Source organism: Hyperolius riggenbachi, chromosome 8 (genome assembly GCF_040937935.1).
Source record: "Hyperolius riggenbachi isolate aHypRig1 chromosome 8, aHypRig1.pri, whole genome shotgun sequence".
Classification (NCBI taxonomy): Eukaryota; Metazoa; Chordata; class Amphibia; order Anura; family Hyperoliidae; genus Hyperolius; species Hyperolius riggenbachi.
Window position 1 is genome coordinate 38,094,692 of NC_090653.1, and position 13,703 is coordinate 38,108,394.

At 45.0% G+C, this 13,703-nt stretch overlaps 1 pseudogene; it reads left to right on the forward strand.

Moving 5' to 3' along the window:
* LOC137528739 (major histocompatibility complex class I-related gene protein-like) overlaps positions 1 to 8,091 on the forward strand; it is a 97,564-nt pseudogene extending 89,473 nt beyond the window's left edge.
* The last annotated feature ends 5,612 nt before the right edge of the window (positions 8,092 to 13,703 follow it).

Here is a 13,703-nt window from a genome sequence, read left to right on the forward strand (position 1 = left end):
GCCAGATTTTTTTTTTTGTGGGGGAGGGGATGCAAACTGTAATATCCTCTTAGAGGGGTAACTACAAATCACAGGCGCATCGTGGCTGCAGGGGGCCGGTAGAAGCCCCAGATAAGTAAAACTGCATTTTTGTAGAAAACTTAAGTATCCGTTTAATGTCTCTCCCCAAAAAATACATTCACTTCCCCTTCCCCATGTTGAACTGTACAACCAGGAGGCTCCTCTGCCAAGGATCTTATAATATTATCACAGGTGTGGCCACCACGACTCCCCCTCAGTCATAAGTAAGCCTTAAAGAGACACTGAAGCGAAAAAAAATATATGATATAATGAATTGGTTGTGTACTATGAATAATTACTAGAAGATTAGCAGCAAAGAAAATATTCTCATATTTTTATTTTCAGGTATATAGTGTTTTTTCTAACATTGCATCACTCTATAATATGTCCAGATTACACAACACTCAGCATTCAAAATGAGTCTTTCAGAGCAGTCTGTAAAGTAATAAACTCTCCTCTGCTAGAGGAAAAGTAAACAGTTCAATTACAGTTGAGATAATAAAAGTCAGATAACAGCCCTCTTCACGACCAAGTTGGTCGGAGAGCTTAATAGCTTTTTTGCATAGAGATAAGAACTGGAGTTTCTTAACTCTTCCTGTACTGGAAACAATTAGACTGATGTATCTGATCTTAATGTTTTTTTTCTTAGCTGTACTACACATACAAATCATAATATCATCATTTTTTTTTCGCTTCAGTGTCTCTTTAAGGCCTTAGATGCATCTTAATTTTGAATTCGAAACACAGATTGATCTATATTCCTTTCTTTCGAAGTATAGGCAAAGACATAAATATTTACAGATTGATACATCAGGCCAAACAAGGGACATTGGTGGTGGAAAGAGAGATGGGGGATTGGCTGCCCAATGAGGGACAGCTGTAAGCTATGCATTTCTTTTCAGGATAGGAACTTGTGGAAATTCAGTTGTGTAAAGATAATATCAAGGGCTCCTACTACCGGTATGTACATTTGTGTAGTTACAGTCCTGACCTAAATCACCCCAAGGATGCAACCTACTAATATGGCTGAATAAACTATTTTTTTTTTTACAATAAAATGGCTCTAAAATGAAGCAGCAATGTGAAAAGCTTAATTTGGTGCCACTGGTTAAAAAAAAATAAGGTGGCATTTACTTTTTGGAGGTTCTTCTTTATCTCTAACCTATTTTCTTTAATGATAAGAAATAATTCATTGTGAAAAACATACAATACTATGGAGAAGTTGGTATAGAAAGAAGGGTGGGGGACATACTTTTGAACACCAATGTATGCTAGCCCAACATGGGCAGACTTTTGCAAAAAGAGAAGGGGAGACCGCTGCACTCACGTGTGGTACACAGATGGGAGCAGGGAAATCAAACGCCAAAAATCCATGAGTAACCAAGGAAGTCCCGCTGCACCAAAAGGTAGGGTGAAGTAGAAAAATCTTTATTCTTAATCCATCATCAGTGTTTACAGATAAAAGCTCACGCGTATCGGAGCAATGAATGGCTCCTTAATCATAGCTTACCAATACAGGTGTTACACAGGTTATATAGAGTATAAGGCCACACCCCTAGAGGTGTATGTCTTAGCTTTAAAGGTACATACATCATAGGCTAAAAGTGGAGAAATCCACTGCAATATATAAAAAAAATCAATTTAAAAACACATAGAATACTGCATCAGATTATAGCAACCGGGCATCCACAAACATTGTAATGGCATATATTATCTAGACAAAATAAGGGCAGACTTTTAATCTCACATTTTAAGATATTAGTGCCACATTTTGTGTATAAACAATATACAGTATGTTGAGGTTTGAAGATGATTTATTGCTTTGTCAATTTTCCCCTCAGCACGGCCGGAGGTGAAGGTGTGGGGCCGTCAGCAGCCAGACGGGGTGACAAGACTTCAGTGTCTGGCGTACGGGTTTCACCCCCGAGCCGTGGATGTGAAGTGGGTGAGGAATGGAGAGGACCATATTCCTTCAGATGAAGCCAGTCCCATCCTCCCCCCATCCTGACGGCACCTATCAGACCAGAGTCAGCGTGGAAGTGCCAACAAGGGAGGGCGACATTTACGCTTGCCATGTGGAGCACAGCAGCCTGGAGGAGACACTCACTGTGACTCTAGAAGATCTTAATCTAACAGGTATATACAAATACAGAACTCAAGCGGTTAAAGTATGATGATGCCTACAGTCATATTTCATCTGCCAAACAAAAGACGCCTCTTGACTACGATTGATTCTTTTGGTCAGATTAACATTGGTAGCCCCCCCCCCCCCCCCCCCCCCCCCATTAACAAAACAATTTTTTTATGGAATTTTCGCTCGAAAATCAAATGTAACATTATTTTCATGAAAATTAATGCGAAAAGAATATTGCCATTTTCGCTCATCACTGCTGGCCATACATGATAGCATAAAACTGTTCAACAGAGCATTAAATGCTATACTGTGATGCCGCTGAAGAAATAATAAAACTGAATGCTAATTTTGTGTTCCTTAAATAAGAACAATCTATTTTAGTATGGCAATATACTTGATCTCAGTTCACCTTTTAATCATTCCAATCGAGCTATTAAAGTTGTGCAAAAAAAAAAAAAAAAAAAAAGGTACTGTATATTCTGGCCTATAAGACTACTTTTTAACCCTTGAACATCCTCTGAGAAGTCAGGGGTCATCTTATACGCCGGGTGTCATTGATGCCGGGTGATACGCCCTATCCTGTTACTGCCTCTCAGATCTCGCTGCTGAGGGACTGTAGTGAAGCGGTGCAGGTGCACATGTGCGAGATCTGAGAGGCAGAGAAGGAGGTAAATAGGATACAAGGGTGGGGCCAGAAGGGTGAAAGAGGCGTGTTTTATGGGCACAGCACAATCTATTCTTCCATACTGCTCTGTTAAACAGGGAGAGCTGACCAATCCACTTAAAGTGAACCTCCGGACTAAAAATCTACTCAGCAGAAACTGAAAAGGCTTGGTGTTTCTTTAATAGTTTCACAGCATCAGAACTTTGTTTTTCTTACCAAAGCATAATTTTTAGCTGCATTTTTAGCTAAGCTCCACCCATCAAAGAAAAAATGCCCGGGCCTGAGCATGATGGGATTTTCTATGTTGTTATTCATGTTGCCTAGCAACTGGGAGAGGTGCTCAGGACACAGGACAGTTGGAACTGTGTCTCATGCTCCCTGTCACCTCCTTTCAACCAAAAAGATGGCTGCCATCGTGAAATCAAACATTTGCCTGTTCTTTTAAAACAGTGTGGGTAAGAGATTATATTACCTATCTATTTTAATTAACATAACTAATGTAACTTAATGAAAGTATGTTTGTTTAGGCTGGAGTTCCTCTTTAAGGAGAGTTGACCAATCCAACCAGGCAGTCAATCGCCTATATACAGTATTGTTCTATACTGGGTACTACATACAGTACAGCACCAGTATCTGTTCATACATAGCACCCGTATAGGATTTTTTTTAAAATTTGGTGTGCATTGGAAGAGGGGTAGTCTTATAGGGCGAGTATATCCTAAACTCTATATTTTAACTGGAAAAGTGTGTGTGTGTGTGTGGGGGGGGGGGGGGGGGGGGGGGGTCGTCTTATACGTCGGGATATACAGTATTTTATATACTGTATAGTCAGTATAACATTGTTAATTTTACACAATTACAAAATAGTTTGTTAAAGTTTACCTCTGTTTGTCTTTCTAGATCAACAACCATCTTTTGAACGTAGGAGAATATTTATACCTTATCTCATAGCTATTTTCATGTTGGTGCTGATTTTACTATTACTATGTGTTCAAAGGACTTCAGGTGAGTCAACTGGCTATTACTGCTGAGAGAAAAAATGCCTACAGTGTAATGTATCTTACTTGAAGGATGCTAGCATACGCAGTGATCCAAAAGTGGATGGTCTCACTTGATAGACACCAAAGTTCACAATGGTCCAGAGATGGATGGTCTCACTTGATGGACACCAAAGTTCACAGTGGTCCAGAGGTGGATGGTCTCACTTGATGGACACAAGAGTTTACAGTGGTCCAGAGGGGGATGGTCTCACTTGATGGACACCAAAGGTTCACAGTGGTCCAGAGGTGGATTGTTTCACTTGATGGACACCAGAGTTCAGACTAAAGGTACCCATACACTACGTCGATTTCCTGTCGATATACAGCAGATTCGATCATTGTGATCGAATCTGCTGTGAAATCGTTAACGCGTCCTAAGCAGCATTCGATGCGGTGACAACCGACGCATCTCACCTATCCTGCTGGCGAGAGTTCCCGGGTCCATGCTGTCCCTTTCTCCAGCTGGCCTTCTTCTCCATTTCCTCTTCACTTCCTGTCCCGTCCTGTGAGAAGGCGAAGTTCATACAGTAGAGCGCCCTCTACTGTTTGAACTTCCGCTTGTCACAGGATGGGACAGGAAGTGAAGAAGAGATGGAGAAGAAGGCCAGCCGTGTTTAAAAGGGAAATGTGTGCCAGTGTTTAAAAGGGAAATAAATATGTCAGCCTCCATAACCCTCTCGCTTCAGGTGTCCTTTAACCATTTCAGCTGCCCAGACGTGATCCTCACGTCCAGACGGCTGCTCTGCTATGGTGCTGCGCTTCGGCGCACTCCCATGCGCAATCGCGATCTCGGGCGCACCCCGTGCTCCCGTGCTGTTCCCCGGCAGCCCTGAGATCAGTGAACGGGAACATGGTTCTCGATCACCTATCAAAGTCCCCAGCAGTAAAACACCAATGTTCTCTTATCAGAGGCCGCGTTTTTTCTGAAAAAAAAAAATGTTTTCCGTCCTACTTATGCTTCCGGGAAGACATCTTGTGGCCAAATAGTAAAACTACATCTACATACATTTTTCAATTCAATATACACACATTTTAACATTTAAAATTAACTGTTTATTTCCCACACCGAAAAATAACCCAAATAAAAATTTTAATGGAAAAAAAAATTACAATTAAAAAAACAAAACAAAACAAAACATAAAATGGATTATTTTAAAGCTATAGCGGCCAAAAACTGAGAAATAGTGAATTTTTTTCCATGTTTTTCTTAATATTCCTGTTAAAAAGCATTTATTAAAAAATAATTCTTAGCAAAATGTATCACCCAAAGAAAGTCTAATTAGTGGTGGAAAAAACAAGATGTAGCTGAATAACTTGTGATAAGTAGTGATAAAGTTATTGGCGAATGAATGGGAGGTGAAAATTGCTCTGATGCATTGTAACGAACAGTGAAGCACAGAGAGGATCTGATTACCAGTGATCTGCAGTATCACCGATAATCTGTAGAGTAGAGTGTAGTGTTTGGTGTAACAGTAACACTTAGGGCTCTTTTCCACTATGAAATGCGATCGCGATTGCGATTCCGATCGCGATCGCAATCGCGTTTCAATTTCCACCATGCGATTGCGATTGAGCTACTATACTCGTAGTCCAGCTCAATCGCATACAAAACGCGGCAGGACGACGATTGCGCTTTGACCAAAATCGCATCGCAATCGGATCGCACTAATGGAAATTGCTGCTGCAGTTTCCATTAGTTTAATGTACCTTGCGATTTGCGATCAGAAGCAAATCGCAGGCTAGTAGAAAAAGGCCCTTAAGAGGACTAGGCCTCAGAGCAGTGAGGAGAACTGCGCAGATTCCTCCCGAAGACCTGAACTCTCCAAGACGGGAGGAGTCAGGCTGAGGGTAGGAAGGATAATCTGAGAGTGACACACTGGAGGTAGTGTCACTAACAAGACAGGGAACCGCCTCTAATACATACCTCCCAACTTTTTGAGATGAGAAAAAGGGACACTCAAGCCACGCCCATGCCACAACCCTGGCCACACCCCCACCACGCCTCTAGTCACGCATACCATAAAGATTTCATAAGAACCATATGTTGTTTTATAATTCAAACCACACTGTTTTTTTCTCTCCTGGTTCAGTTTCCTTCATATTCACATTTTAAAATTAGTAATATCTCAATTTCAAGGTTGGGAATAACGTTTAGAGTCAATCAAACACATTTTTAGTATAGAAATATATATATTTACATAGAAAGAGGGACAAAGTCCTGAAAGAGGGACAAATGAGGGTGAAAGAGGGACAGAGGGACAGGGCTCCCAAAAAGGGACTTTCCCCCAGAAAAAGGGACACTTGGGAGCTATGCTAATAGTAAGGTTGGTTCTCGAGGTCGGACAAGCCAGGTCGTAAACACACAGACAGATAAAGTACAGATTCAGAAGGTGGAGGCGGAGTCAAGGTACAGGCAGGGTTCGGCAACAGGGTATCAGATTTATCGAAGTACAAAATCAGGAGGCAGAAACAGAGTCTAAGGACGAGCCGGTGTTCGGCAGAGTATCAGAATGGCAAGGTACAAGATCAGAGTTCAGGAGGATAGTCAGGCAGGCAATAAGTCATAACAGATAATCACAATCAAACTAGTACTTTAGCTATCAACAGAATCTAGCTAAGTGTAGGATTACAGCTCCAGCTGGTCCCGGCACACTTAAAGAGAAACTCCAACCAAGAATTGAACTTTTTCCCAATCAGTAGCTGATACACCATTTTACATGAGAAAGACAATGATTTTCACAAACAGACCATCAGGGGGCGCTGTGTGACTGATTTTGTGCTGAAACCCCTCCCACAAGAGGCTCTGAATACGGCGGTACTGCTGGCAAACTGCCACAATGTAACAATGTTCAGAGACAGGAAATAGCTGTTATCAGCTGTCTGTAACAGACAGAGCAGCTAGAAACAGCTAAATAACCTGCCCACAGTAACAATGTCACCATGTAATAAATGTCAGAATGTTAATCTGGGAGAGGAAAGATTTTACAATGAGCAAACACTGACTAAATCATTTATACATAATTATGGTAAAAAATGAAGCACTTTTTTTACTACATTATTTTCACTGGAGTTCCTCTTTAAGGATCTGACTACAGGTCTGAGTGCTCCCACGTATGTGTTCGCAACGCCAGACAACCAGCAACTGAACAGCCGGCAGTATATATACACATACATATCTCCAGCACCTCCCTAAGTGCTGGACCAATAAGGAGTGGAGCCAGAGTCAGCTGACCAACCTGGTATGCGTCATCACCCTTGTATGCGTCATCACGTAGAGGACGTGAGGTCAGAGAAAGGGCGGAAGTACCCCAAGGGTACTACCGCTGAACCGCCCGCTGCCCGGCCTCAACGCGTCCTACTCGGACTCCTCCTCATCACTCACACCACTGCCAGGCCAGCCAGCCACTGCAGCAGCCACCACCGGTACTATTTAACTTTACGCAAACTTTTTTATGGGGAAGCGGGCAGAGGGGGGAGCGCTAGCGGAGGGGGTGGGGGGAATTTCCGACCCCCCCCCCCCCGCGATCGGGGCATGCTCCCCCCTTATGCCTGCGACCCCATAGGGGGGCCGTATTTGGCCGAACAGGGCCCTGTTCGGCCGAACAGGGCCCTGTTCAGCCGGGCATTGAGCAGTTCGGGCGAACCCGAACTAAAAGGCCGAACACCATCAGGTGTTCGGCTGAACACGAACATCACCCGAATAGGGTAATGTTCTGCAGAACCCGAACAGTGGCGAACACTGTTCGCCCAACACTACCTACAACTTCCTTTTTGTGTACCAAATTTTGTGTGTACCAAATGAGAGTCAGGGAAACTGGAAAATAATCATTTATCAACAAGAAAAGTAAAAGTGATTTTAACTTTTGGATTACCTGGTCAATAAAGAATTGGTTTTTGATTTTATGCCTGACAGTTACACTTTAAAACAGGATTTATTTCTGCAGAATCATCTTTCTTCACATGGCAGATATATATTTGGTTTATAAAAGTACCAGGTGGTGTCATTAGATTTGTATCTGGAATTGAACTTTCATTATACATTTTTGTTCTCTCTTTTTTTTTTACAGGCTGCAAAAACAAGATGGGAAGAGAACTGTCTGTTTAATAATACGTAAATTAACTTGGGTTTGTCAGCTCAGGACTGGAGTTTGTGGATCAATACTTGAATATGAATATTTTATTTACGTCAAAAATGTTTACAGTTTTCTGAAATACCAACACAGGGCGGAGATTCCATCATTAGGGAAAGCACATGTAGTACCTTCAGCACTGCAGTTGTGGATGGTGGCTTAGTGTGGGTGGTGCAGGTGTGGGCGGCAGCTCAGTGTGGCCGGTGCAGTTGTGGGCAGCAGCTTAGTTTGGCCAGTGCAGTTGGGGATGGTGCCTTAGTGTGGGCGGTGCAGGTGTGGGTGGCAATTTAGTGTGGGTGGGAGCTTAGTGTGGCCGGAGCAGTTGTGGATGGTGGCTTAGTGTGGCTGGTGCAGTTGTAGGCGGCAGCTTAGTGTGGCCGGTGCAGTTGTGGGCGGCAGCTTAGTGTGGCCGGTGCAGTTGTGGATGGTGGCTTAGTGTGGCTGGTGCAGTTGTAGGCGGCAGCTTAGTGTGGCTGGTGCAGTTGTGGGCGGCAGCTTAGTGTGGCCGGTGCAGTTGTGGATGGTGGCTTAGTGTGGGTGGTGCAGTTGTGAGCGGAAGCTTAGTGTGGCTGGTGCAGTTGAAGGCAGCAGCTTATTGTGGCTGGTGCAGTTGTGGGCGGCAGCTTAGTGTGGCTGGTGCAGTTGTGGGCGGCAGCTTAGTGTGGCTGGTGCAGTTGTAGGCGGCAGCTTAGTGTGGGCAGTGAAGTTGTAGGCGGCAGCTTAGTGTGGGTGGTGCAGTTACAGGTGGCAGCTTAGTGTGGCTGGTGCAGTTGTAGGCGGCAGCTTAGTGTGGGCAGTGAAGTTGTAGGCGGCAGCTTAGTGTGGGTGGTGCAGTTACAGGTGGCAGCTTAGTGTGGCTGGTGCAGTTGTGGGCGGCAGCTTAGTGTGGGCAGTGAAGTTGTAGGCGGCAGCTTAGTGTGGGTGGTGCAGTTGTGGGCGGCAGCTTAGTGTGGCCGTTGCAGGTTTGGGCGGCAGCTTAGTGTGGGTGGTGCAGTTACGGGTGGCAGCTTAGTGTGGCTGGTGCAGTTGTGGGTGGCAGCTTAGTGTGGCCGGTGCAGTTGTGGGTGGCAGCTTAGTGTTGCCAGTGCAGTTGTGGGTGACAACTTAGTGTGGCTGGTGCAGTTGTGGGCAGCAGCTCAGTGTGGCCGTTGTAGGTTTGGGCGGCAGCTTAGTGTGGGTGGTGCAGTTACGGATGGCAGCTTAGTGTGCCTGGTGCAGTTGTGGATGGTGGCTTAGTGTGGGCGGTGCAGTTGTGGGCGGCAGCTTAGTGTGGCTGGTGCAGTTGTAGGCGGCAGCTTAGTGTGGCCGGTGCAGTTGTTTGCGGCAGCTTAGTGCGGGTGGTGCAGTTGTAGGCGGCAGCTTAATGTGGGTGGTGCAGTTGTAGGCGGCAGCTTAGTGTGGCCGTTGCATGCAGGTTTGGGTGGCAGCTTAATGTGGGTGGTGCAGTTGTGGGCGGCAGCTTAGTGTGGCCGTTGCAGGTTTGGGTGGCAGCTTAGTGTGGGTGGTGCAGTTACGGGTGGCAGCTTAGTGTGGCCGGTGCAGTTGTGGGCGGCAGCTCAGTTTGGCCATTACAGGTTTGTGTGGCAGCTTAATGTGGGTGGTGCAGTTGTAGGCGGCAGCTTAGTGTGGCCGTTGCAGGTTTGGGCGGCAGCTTAGTGTGGCTGATGCAGGTGTGGGTGGCAGCTTAGTGTGGCTGATGCAGGTGTGGGTGGCAGCTTAGTGTGGGGGGTGCAGTTGTGGGTGGCAGCTTGGTGTGGATAGTTCAGTTCTGGGTGGCAGCTTAGTGTGGCAGATGCGGGTGTGGGCGGCAACTTAGTGTGGCCGGTGCAGTTGTGAGCAGCAGCAACAGTGAAAAATTTAAAAGTGACTATTTTGGCCTCCAGGCTGGCTCCAAAGCAATGTGGAAACACTGGAGTTTTCCATGTAGTGAATGTTGAACATCAGCTCAGTGCACCTGGGTGAGCCTGACACCAGCATGTTGGAGAACAATGGGAGGAATGCCACTGTCAGCAGCTACACTCATGCAGGAATACTAAGAAAATACCAGAACAGAAGGGCAATTCCATTGTGGACCTGTGGATGTAAAAACAAAACAAGCAATGCTAAAGACAAGGACTATTTATTACTTACAGTGGAACTACGATATAATACGCAAATGAAAAGGTCAACTTTACTGTACATTAAAAAATGTAATTGGCATGTCTTGATCTGCTCACAGGACACATTTGCTGATTACATAGGCTTGCTCCTTTTCCTATGGAACTAACTGCTGAAGGCAACGGGACACACTGCGTAGAAGTCGATCAAACTGCTGAAGACAAAAAACAAAACAAAAAAAACACACTTTCTAACCATCCATCTAGCGATTCTGATTCAAACAACAAAGCGACTTCATTAAGGAATTGACTTCAGCATGGTTGATCGAAACGAAACTCACTACAAATGATATCCTATGAGATTCACCTTCACATTCGATCTGACCGATGTTGTACCTCCATGCTCTGGATGTCAAAAAATGGATTCACAGTCAATCGAATGACATGTGAATAGTGGCCAATTCCTGTGCGATCGATCAATATCATGCATCCTGCTCAATCGACTAAGCTGGTCAATTCGACATGATATCAGCCACTTTTCACCGATTGGAAATTCTGGAATACACTCGAGTCTCTCTCGATTCTATAAAATGATTGAATCGAATAGTCGATCGTAAAGCCAAGTCACTAGATGTATGGCCTTTACTGCTCATCTTATCTCAGTGCTCATCTGCCTCACAGAGTGTCTCTGATTGCAGACACCGGACTACCCGAAGGGCTGGAGCTATGCTTTTTTTGTTGCAGAGTTTTCTTATTTGTATCTGTTTGGGTCACTTTTGTGGGAATATTGGCAAGACATTTTGGACTATCTTGTTGGTTTCAAATGACCCTTGTTGCAGGTCAACACCTGAAATGAAAGGGATATGAGGCTGCCATATTGATTTCCTTTTATCCAATCCCAGTTGCCTGGTTATCCTGCTGATCCTCTACCTCTAATATTTTTAGCCATAGACCCCGGGATCAGTGAATAATGGCGCACAGCGCCTATGCATTAAAATGGCGCCGCATTAAAAAGATACGCTTATCGCTATTTATCGTTAGTACTGCATAATAATGGCGCACATGGAAAAAAGAAGAAAAAACGGCACACACTAACGTTATTTATCAATAGTGGCACACACTAACGTTATTTAGCAATAGTGGCACACACTAACGTTATTTATCAATAGCGCCCTACATAAGCCAAACTGCAGATGTTATTTAACTTCAAAACGGTGAATGGATTTAATGTAACACTGTCAAGGTTAGGGTTAGGCACCACCAGGGAGGTCTTAGGGTTAGGAACCACCAGGGGGGGTCTTAGTGTTAGGCACCACCAGGGGGGGTCTTAGGGTTAGGCACCAACAGGGGGTCTTAGTGTTAGGAACCACCAGGGGGGTCTTAGTGTTAGGCACCACCAGGGGGGGTCTTAGGGTTAGGCACCAACAGGGGGTCTTAGGGTTAGGCACCACCAGGGGGGTGGTTAGGGTTAGGCACCACCAGGGGGGTCTTAGGGTTAGGCACCACCAGGGGGGTCTTAGGGTTAGGCACCACCAGGGGGGTCTTAGGGTTAGGCACCACCGGGGGGGTCTTAGGGTTAGGCACCACTGGGGGGGTCTTAGGGTTAGGCACCACCAAGGGGGTCTAGGGGTTAGGGATAGGTACAGGGAAGGTTCTGTGTGAGAGTGGGGTTAGGTATAGTTATAGTACAATATACACCACCAGGGGGTCTTAGGGTTAGGCACCACCAGGGGGGTGGTTAGGGTTAGGCACCACCGGGGGGGGGGGATTCAGGGGTTAGGGATAGTTACAGAGAGGGTTCTGTGTGTTAACGCTAAATAACAATAAGGCTTTAACGCTAAATAACAATAAGGCTTTAACGTTAAATAGCGATAAGCGGCAAACGGATTAGCGGCAACACTGTGCGCCATTATTCACAGGCGCCATTTTCAGATGGATGCATAGACCCCGACCAAGCAATCAGCAGATCAGGTGTTTTTTGACATTATGGTCACATCTGACAAGATTAGCTGCATGCTTGTTTCAGATGGGTCAGACACTACCGCAGCCAACTGGATCAGAAGGGCTTCCAGGCAACTGGGATTGTTTAAAGGATACCAGAGCTGAAAAGATTAGGAGAAACGGGGGGAGCAGGCATGTACGAGGTTCTGTCCTAATGGCCACCTCACCCCTGTACTCCTCTGCCCCTCTTTCGCAGCCAAGTGCCCCTTCCAGGTTAAACCGGATCAGTGAATAATGGCGCACAGCGCCTATGCATAAAAATGGCGCCACATTAAAAAGATACGCTTATCGCTATTTATCGTTAGTACTGCATAATAATGGCACACAGGGAAAAAAGAAGAAAAACGGCACACACTAACGTTATTTATCATTAGTGGCACACACTAACGTTATTTATCAATAGTGGCACACACACTAACGTTATTTATCAAAAGCCCCCTATTTAAGCGAAACTGCAGACGTTATTTAACTGCAAAACGGTGATTGGATTTAATGTAACACTGTCAAGGTTAGGCATCACCGGGGGGGGGGGGGGGTCTTAGGGTTAGGCACCATCAGGGGGGGGGGGTTAGGGTTATGCACCACCAGGGGGGTGGTTAGGGTTAGGCACCACCATAGGGGGTTTATGGGTTAGGGTTAGGTACAGAGAGGGTTCTATGTGTTAACGCTAAATAACGATGAGGCTTTAACGCTAAATAACAATAAGTCTTTAACGTTAAATAGCGATAAGCGGCAAACAGATTAGCGGCAACACCGTGCGCCATTATTCTCAGGCGCCATTTTCAGATGTCCGTGCTGGGGTTGAGCATCAGTGTGTAAGACCGCAGCTTGCAAGGAGTTTGCAAAAATGCTTAGAATATAAAGAAAAGCTTAAAGGGGAACTTCAGCCTAAACAAATATACTGTCAGTAAGTCACATTAGTTATGTTAATTAAAATAGATAGGTAATGTCATCTCTTACCCACCCTGTTTTAAAAGTACAGGCAAGTGTTTGTGATTTCAGCCATCTTTTTGGTTAAAAGAAGGTGACAGGGAGCATGAGACACAGTTCCAACTGTCCTGTGTCCTGATCACCCCTCCCAGCTGCACGAGCTAGACTTCAAATCTCAAATTTGAAAAAAAAAAGGCACCAAAACAGCAGAATGAGAACAACAATAACAGAAATCCCATCATGCTTTGCACAGCATCAGGGGAAAAATGCCTGGGCAGTTTTCTTCTGTGCAGCTAAAAAAAAAAAGTATATAAATACTTGCTCTACTTACATAACATATGTATTGCACTGTCCACATTTTGACTTTAGGGATTTTTCTTTAGTAAAAAAAAAGAGAAAGTTCCTCTTAGGATTTTCCATTTTGTCTGTGTCTATCTTAAAGCCAATCCAATCCAAAATGAAGCCAAAAAAATGACATAATTTCCTCCCTTACTCTGTCTGTGTATCATTGCCCGCCCTCCTCCCAGTCTTCGGACACTCCCACCCAGCTCTGCAGTAGAAAGTGCATTGTCTCAGCGGCATAAATATTGGCCAATCAGAGAGGAACAGAGGGGTAGGAGGGGAAAACGGGAGGGAAAGAGGCTTCAG